This window comes from Phalacrocorax aristotelis, unplaced genomic scaffold (assembly GCF_949628215.1).
Source record: "Phalacrocorax aristotelis unplaced genomic scaffold, bGulAri2.1 scaffold_75, whole genome shotgun sequence".
Taxonomy (NCBI): domain Eukaryota; kingdom Metazoa; phylum Chordata; class Aves; order Suliformes; family Phalacrocoracidae; genus Phalacrocorax; species Phalacrocorax aristotelis.
This window is the reverse complement of record NW_027441288.1, coordinates 452,974-460,629: the sequence shown is the minus strand read 5'-3', so window position 1 is coordinate 460,629 and position 7,656 is coordinate 452,974. Positions and strand designations below refer to the sequence as shown.

General features: G+C 57.6%; 1 long non-coding RNA gene across 1 annotated transcript; it reads right to left on the bottom strand.

The window, feature by feature from the left end:
• Positions 1 to 1,564: 1,564 nt before the first annotated feature.
• On the bottom strand, positions 1,565 to 7,032 carry LOC142051277 (uncharacterized). Its single transcript, XR_012658389.1, has 4 exons — positions 6,895 to 7,032; positions 6,402 to 6,511; positions 1,930 to 2,121; positions 1,565 to 1,671 (listed from the first exon to the last, which is right to left on the bottom strand). It is a non-coding gene; the product is annotated as an uncharacterized LOC142051277 (long non-coding RNA).
• Positions 7,033 to 7,656: the final 624 nt, after the last annotated feature.

Below are 7,656 nucleotides of genomic sequence, written 5' to 3'. Positions count from 1 at the left end.
GTACATCCCAGTACCCTCACAGTACATCCCGGTTCCCTCCCAGTTCACACACAGTTCACTCCCAGTTCCATTCCAGTACGTCCCACTACATCCCAGTTGCCTCCCAGTTTCCTCTAAGTACATCCCAGTACTTCAAAGTTCCCTCCCAGTACATCCCAGTTCCCTCTAAGTACATCCCAGTACTTCACAGTTCACTCCCACTACATCCCGGTACGTCCCAGTTCCCCCTTGGTACATAACACTTCCCTCCCAATACATCCAAGTTCCCTCCCAGTACATCCCAATCCACTCCCAGTACATCCCAGTTCCCTGCCAGTATGTCCCCAGTACATCCCAGTTCCCTCCCAGTACATACCAGTTCCCTCCCAGTACATCCCAGTTCCCTCCCAGTACATACCAGTTCCCTCCCAGTACATCCCAGTACTTCACAGTTCACTCCCAGTACATCCCAATTCCCCCTTGGTACATAACAGTCCCAACCCAGTACACCCCAGTACATCCCAGTTCCCTCCCAGTATGTCCCACTACATCCCAGTTCCCTCCCAGTAAATCCCAATTCCCAACACTTTCCACCCAGTACATCCCAGTTCCCTCTAAGTACATCCCAGTACTTCACAGTTCCCTCCCAGCACATCCCAGTACGTCCCAGTTACCCTCAGTACATAACACTTCCCTCCCAGTACATACCAGTACATCCCAGTTCCCTACCAGTTCCTTCCCAGTACATAACAGTTACCTCCCAGTACATCCCAGTACATCCTGGTACATCCCAAATTCCTGCCAGTTCCACCCGGTACAACCCAGTACAAGCCTGTACATCCTAGTTCCTCCACACTACATCCCAGGACATCCCAGGACATTGTAGAGCCTCCCAGTACGTCCCAGTTCCCTCCCAGTACAACCCAGTAGATCCTGGTACGTCCCTGTTCCCCGCACTGTACGTCCCCGTTCCCCGCACTGTACTGGGAGGACAACCGAGCCTGCGCAGTGACTGACATAGGGAACGAGCAAGTTTGTACCCATCACTAGACAAGACAATAATGACTATGTATGAGTATGTGAAATTTTCATCTACAAATTGTACGGGAAAGGTGCGTGAGGTACGCACGCCAGGAGGAGCGATCCCCCGTGCATCCGGCGCCACGAATAAAGAATGCCTGCTCTTTAATACTAAATTGGTGTTGAGGAGTCGTTTCCGATTTTAACGCGTTTTTCGGTAACACAGGGAGTCAGATCAAGAGAGCCAGAGAACAACAAAACACCGACAGGCTACAGGACAGAGCAGGAGGAATAAAAAAAAAAAAAAAAAACGGAGCCAGAGCCAGGCAGAGAGAGGCGGAGAAAGAAAAAGGAGCCACAGGCTACAGGACAGAGAGAGGGAGGACTGAAAAGACGGGGAGGCAGGGAGCCACTCAGAGCGAGACGGAGAAAGAAGGTGCGGGGGGGGCGCAAAAAAAAATAATTTTGCAGCAGGTAAGGAAAGAGAGGGGGCCGGGGGAGAGACAGGGAGGGCCCAGGACGTACAAGAGAGGCAACGGGGCCCCAGTGGCCCAGGACTCACCGCGACTCTCGCTCTCAGCGCTGCTGGCACAATTTAGCCGTTCAGATGCTTCTTTCCCCTCCTCTCCTCCCTGCCTCTTCTGCAGCTCCAGACTCTAGGCCGTCCTCCACCTGAAGAGAATACGTGGGTGTCTTACAGCTCTTACCAGATGAGGCTTCCTAGGCACGTAGCCTAGCTCGCTCGTGCACTACACGCCCGTACCCAACTCCGGGTTACGCGTACAGACCCTACGGTGCACGTTGGTGGCCTGGCCCGCTGCGGGCTATGAAGGGGGATCCTTCCTCCCCCACCTGCATGGACAGGCTCTCTCTTGCCTGCGGCAGGAAGGCAGCTGGCAGCCAGAGCACCTTCAGTTTCTTCTTCTTTACCTTTCGTTGGCGTCTCCAGCTTCAGCCGAGGCAGCTCCTGTCCGCAGCCGGGAAGGGCTTTGTCTATCCCTTTTCGGCCCTGCGCTGCGAGGACGGCGAGGACGGGCAGAGAGAAGCCACGCGAGCCTGAGACGGCCACAGGCAACGGCATCCCCGGGGGAAGGACAGACAACCACGTCCTCAGCACGGTCTCTGGGAGAGGGAAAGAAGAAACAGCGACCGTCATTACCGTCGATCGACCCTGGCCAAAGCCTCTCCTTCCGCAGGGGCTTCTGGACACACCGCTCCCTCCCCACGCTACTGCTAAGGGCCCCTGCGCCAAGGGGGAATCCAGTGCGCTTGAGGGACGGCTTGCTGCCTTCACGACAGGGCCTGGGGGCGGCCTAAGGCTATGCAGCACGCTTATGGGGAGGTGCCGGAGCTGGGGGCAGGCGCACGGGGCAAGGGGGGCCAGGGGAGGCTGAGCGGGACCTCCGGTGGGCCGGGGAGGCGGCCATCATCTGCGCCCTGGGCACGGGGAAAAGGTCATCGTCCTCCTCCTTTCCCTCTTCCCTTCTGTCAGCTCCCGGGGAACTCACCGCTTCTCGGGAAGCGGCCGCACCCGCAAGCCCCCAGTAATCAACACGAATCCAACCCCAAAAATACACCTCGCGTACCGTACGCGCCACGGCCGCCCGGCACCCGAGCGCCGGAAGACCGCGCCTCCCGCCATGCCCGGCGAACCACGGTGACAGGGCCGGCAGCCACTGCGCCAGGAATACAGCTCCCGGCATGCTCTGCGGCACAACCCGGCCGCCCGGCAGCCGCAAGGACTACAGCTCCCGGCATGCTCTGCGGCACAACCCGGCCGCCCGGCGGCCGGTTTGATGCGGAGCCACCCAGCATCCCTGCGAGCACAGCTGCAGGCGCAACAGCACTTACGCAGCCACAACCAGGCACTAAACAAAGGCTTTCCAACACTGGAGGTCTAGAACAGGTAGACATTAGCACAGAAGCACAAGGGGCTCCGTCACCCTGCACAAATCTCCCCGTGCCTACACACGCACACGTTCAGAAGTTAGTTATCAGAAAACGCCCGACTCAGCCATTTGCCACAGTCACGAGACTCACGACATGATAACACGACATGACACACGAGGTGGGCTCAGAGTTTTAAGGCAAGAAATACCTCCCACGCCCCCCACCCGAGATCTTTCAGGGTCCACACCTGCCATCGCCCCGCACCAAACCTACCCGGCCAAAGGCTTTCAGGTGGCCCGAAACACTGTACACAGAAAATAACCAGGGACAGACCTGCATTGTTCGGAAGCGAACGATGCCCGACCGGGGCTCCTCTGCGGGGCACGGAGCTCCCCGGCCCCGCCCGGAAACACACACCCGCCCCCCGCTGCCCGAACTCACCCACCAGCGCTCTCCGGCCCCCGGACACGGCCGCGCTGCTCTCTCAGGCGGCTGCCGCAGGCGAGGCTCGGGCACCGCCAGGCCTCCAGGCGTCCCGAGGGGCTGCCGGCCACCGCAGGGGATGGCTGCCGGCGGCCGGACCGCCGCGGCGCTCCCCGCCCAGCTCCCAGCAGGCTCCGCCGGCCGCGGGCTTCCCACGCCGGGCCGCAGAGGGGCCCCGGCACCGCACAGGGACGCCTCGCGACCCGGCCGCCACACGCACCGGCCCTTCGGCCTCCACACGCACCGCTCCCGCCCCCGCTCCGACGCGCCGCGCACGCGCCACCGGAAGCCCGAGCCCCGCGGGGCGGCCCTTAAAGGGCGGCCGGAAGGAACGGCCCCCACCGGCCCCGCCACCGCGCCCAGCCGGTGAGCGCCAGCGCCCCCTGCTGGCCGGGCCGCGCTCAGCTCGCGAGGGCGCCGAGGGCCGGGCGGGGCGGGACGCGCCGGCTCGGGGCCAGCGCCTTCTCGGGGCGAGCGGGAAACCCCTGCGGGCCCCGGTCACGGCCGGGCACAGCCGCGCGCCCTCCGAGAGCTGCTGAACGGGGCTGCCGCTCGTGACACATACCGAGCCGTCTGCGACGGGAGCGGGCAGAGGAGGAAGGGGCCGACGGCCGCGGGGCCCTGGCCCCAGGCGGGGGGGAGGGGCTGGGGCCCGGGGGGCCGCCCCCCTACTCACAGTTCCCTCACAGTTCCCTCACAGTTCCCTCACAGTTCCCTCACAGTTCCCTCACAGTTCCCTCACAGTTCATCCCATGGACGGAACCGGGACCTACTGTGAGGCACTGGGAAAGAAGTGGGAGGAAGCCGGGACAGACCAATATAGCCCAGTATGGACTAGACCAATATAGCCCAGTATGGACTAGACCAATATAGCCCAGTATGGACTAGACCAATATAGCCCAGTATGGACTGGAGGGAACTGCGAGGGAACCGCGAGAGAACCCCACAGAACAAACCATGGGGCACGAGAAGGCAGAGAATTAAGAATTAGGGACAGGGAGCCAGAAAAAAAAAAAGAAAAAAACCAAAGGGAGACAGAGAGCAAAAGGAATCGCAATGCGTACGGAGAGAAGAGAGAAACAATTCTAGCATAGGGTCACGGGGGAGCCAGGGACAGCAAGATGGAGAAAGGACAGAAGCTACAGGCTACAGGGCAGAGAGGGAAGAATTAATGAATAGACACAGAGAGCTGGGCAGAAAGAGATGGAGAAAGGCTAAAGATCACACGGCCTACAGGGAAGAGAGAAGAGAGGGAGGAATTTTAAAAACAGGGGCAAGAAGCCAGAGAGAGGGAGAGAGAAGCAACAATAAAATGGGGACAAGCCACAGGGCAGCGAGGAGGGAATCAATGAATAAGAACACGAGACCAAAGAGAACACAATGTAGAATGGAAAAAAGGAACAGCGGCCTACAGGGAAGGAGGAATTAAAGATCAGGGACTGGGAGGCAGACAGAGACACATGAAGAAACAAGTGAAAAAAAAGAAAAAAACAAACCAACAGCAATGGGCTACAAAGACAGAGAGGGAGGAAATGAGGAAATAAAACGTCGCAGCAAGGAGCTGGACAGAGAGAGATGAGGACAAACAAATAGCACGGGTCCACGTGACAGAGAACGTGGAATTAGAACACAGAGAGAGGGAGCCGGACAGAGAGAGAGGCCGAGAGAAACATCTAGACAGGCTACAGCAGGCAGAGGCAGGAATTAAAACCTAGGGACAGGGAGCTGGACAGAGAGAGATGGAGGTCACAGGGAACAGCGGTGGCTGCAGGAAGAACAGGAATTCATGAATAGGGAAAGGGAGCTGGACAGAGAAGAACTCAGAAAGGCAAGAACAGTAGCAGGGTACAGAGCAGAGAAGACGAATTAAAAAGCACGGGGGGAGCGTTGAGGCAGACAGAGAGAGATTAAGAAAAAAGTCACGGGCTACGTGGCAAAGCAGGAGGAATTCAGAAACGAGGATGGGAACCAAGGGAGAGTGTGCTGGTGAAGGATAACGGGCATTAAAAGTGAGGGACGGGGAGCTGGGAAAAGCGAGGCAGAGAAAAACAGAATCACAGAGAGAATCACACAAAGCCAAAAAAGAAGAAACTGAACAACAGGAACAGGTGTAACCAAAGCGATGAAATCAACCAACCAGAGACGGTGTTCCATTACGGGAACATGGAGCGTACCAATCAGCGCACCTGTCGATCTGCATTTTAGTGCCTAGGCGATCGTTAATGTCAGCAGAACAACAGACAACATGCTTCTGTCAGAAAAGGATGACAAAACGCGGTTTCGCTTAGCGGACTGAGAAAACTAGCCAAGACTGCCAAGATTAAGAGCCAAGAAGGTAAAAGGTAATTCCGGCAGGGGGAGATCGCGACCACCGACTCACAGACCACCACCGACCCAAGTAACAGAAGAGAACAACGGAAGAGGACAACCGAGCCTGCGCAGCGATTTACATACGGAACGAGCAAGTTTGTACCAATCAGCAGACAGGACAATAATGAATATGTATGAATACGTAAAACATTGATCTACAAATTGTACGGGAAAGGTGCGTGAGGTACGCACACCAGGAGGAGCGATCCCCCGTGCATCCGGCGCCGCGAATAAAGAATGCCTGCTCTTTAATACTAAATTGGTGTTGAGGAGTCGTTTCCGATTTTAACGCGTTTTTCGGTAACACAGGGAGTCAGATCAAGAGAGCCAGAGAACAACAAAACACCGACAGGCTACAGGACAGAGCAGGAGGAAAAAAAAAAAAAAACGGAGCCAGAGCCAGGCAGAGAGAGGCGGAGAAAGAAAAAGGAGCCACAGGCTACAGGACAGAGAGAGGGAGGACTGAAAAGACGGGGAGGCAGGGAGACACTCAGAGCGAGATGGAGAAAGAAGGTGCGGGGGGGGGGGGGGGGGGGGGGGTGCGCAAAAAAAAAAGTAAATTTTGCAGCAGGTAAGGAAAGAGAGGGGGCCGGGGGAGAGACAGGGAGGGCCCAGGACGCACAAGAGAGGCAACGGGGCCCCAGTGGCCCAGGACTCACCGCGACTCTCGCTCTCAGCGCTGCTGGCACAATTTAGCCGTTCAGATGCTTCTTTCCCCTCCTCTCCTCCCTGCCTCTTCTGCAGCTCCAGACTCTAGGCCGTCCTCCACCTGAAGAGAATACGTGGGTGTCTTACAGCTCTTACCAGATGAGGCTTCCTAGGCACGTAGCCTAGCTCGCCCGTGCTGGAGCTGGGGGCAGGCGCACGGGGCAAGGGGGGCCAGGGGAGGCTGAGGGGGAGCTCTGGTGAGCTGGGGAGTCGGCCATCTTCTGCACCCAGAAGCTGCAGGGGGAAAAGGTCATCATCCTCCTCCTCCTTTCCCTCTTCCCTTCTATCAGCTCCCGGGTAACTCCTAGGGCTGCCCTCACCCGCTCGCCTTTAGCATACCAGAAGCCTGCCTCGGCGGGTCATTTGAAGCTTCCCATCCCACCAGCCCCAGTAGTACAGGCACACAAGGAGATACCCCTGCACCCACCAAAGGGGCTCGCTCACCTCGCCGGCAGCCCTAGGCCTCACCCGACACAGGGAATCGTGTCCGACACACCACCACGCTGCAGCAAGAGCAGAGGAGGCCTTTCCTTACCAGGAAGCAGCAACGAGCACGGCGGCATCACCTCGCAGGCACTGCAGCATCGCAGGGCTGTTACCTGCGGAGAGAGCAATGGGGATCACAGGGACGCCACCGCGCGTGCACGGCTCCCGGGCTCAGTACCCAATTCTGGTCGCTGGGCAGCAGCATTATCTGAATTACTCTTCTCGATTAATACCATCCAGAAACCGTAACTTGGCTGCATCCACAGAGCTTCTATTCCTCTGCACCTTTCCCCCTCGCAGCCCCAGCAGCGCCATTCATTGCCTCTGCACCAAACAGCAAAGTGTCTCGAGGGAGGAGAAGCAGCACAGCAAACCTGGGGAACAAGGTTGGGTTCCCACCCCCGCAGAATAAGCCCCAGGAACTGCTTGTAGGCATGTGGCATCAGGGTTGTGATCGGGTTTTGGTTTGGTTTTCTTTTTTTTTCCCCCGCCTTCTTTACATAATGTAATAATTGGGGTTGCTTTTCCAAACTACTGAGTTCTGTGGGGATTTTTTGTGCTTTTGCCCTACAAAAAATGGTCATTTTCACTTTCGGTTTTGTGCATGAGAATGGTTGGTGGGTGCTTTTAGGTTGTTGTTCCTTCCCCCCACCCCCTTTTTTTTTTCCTTTCCAGCCGCACAAATCCAGCTGGAGTTGGCTTTCCCAGAAGCCCCAAGTT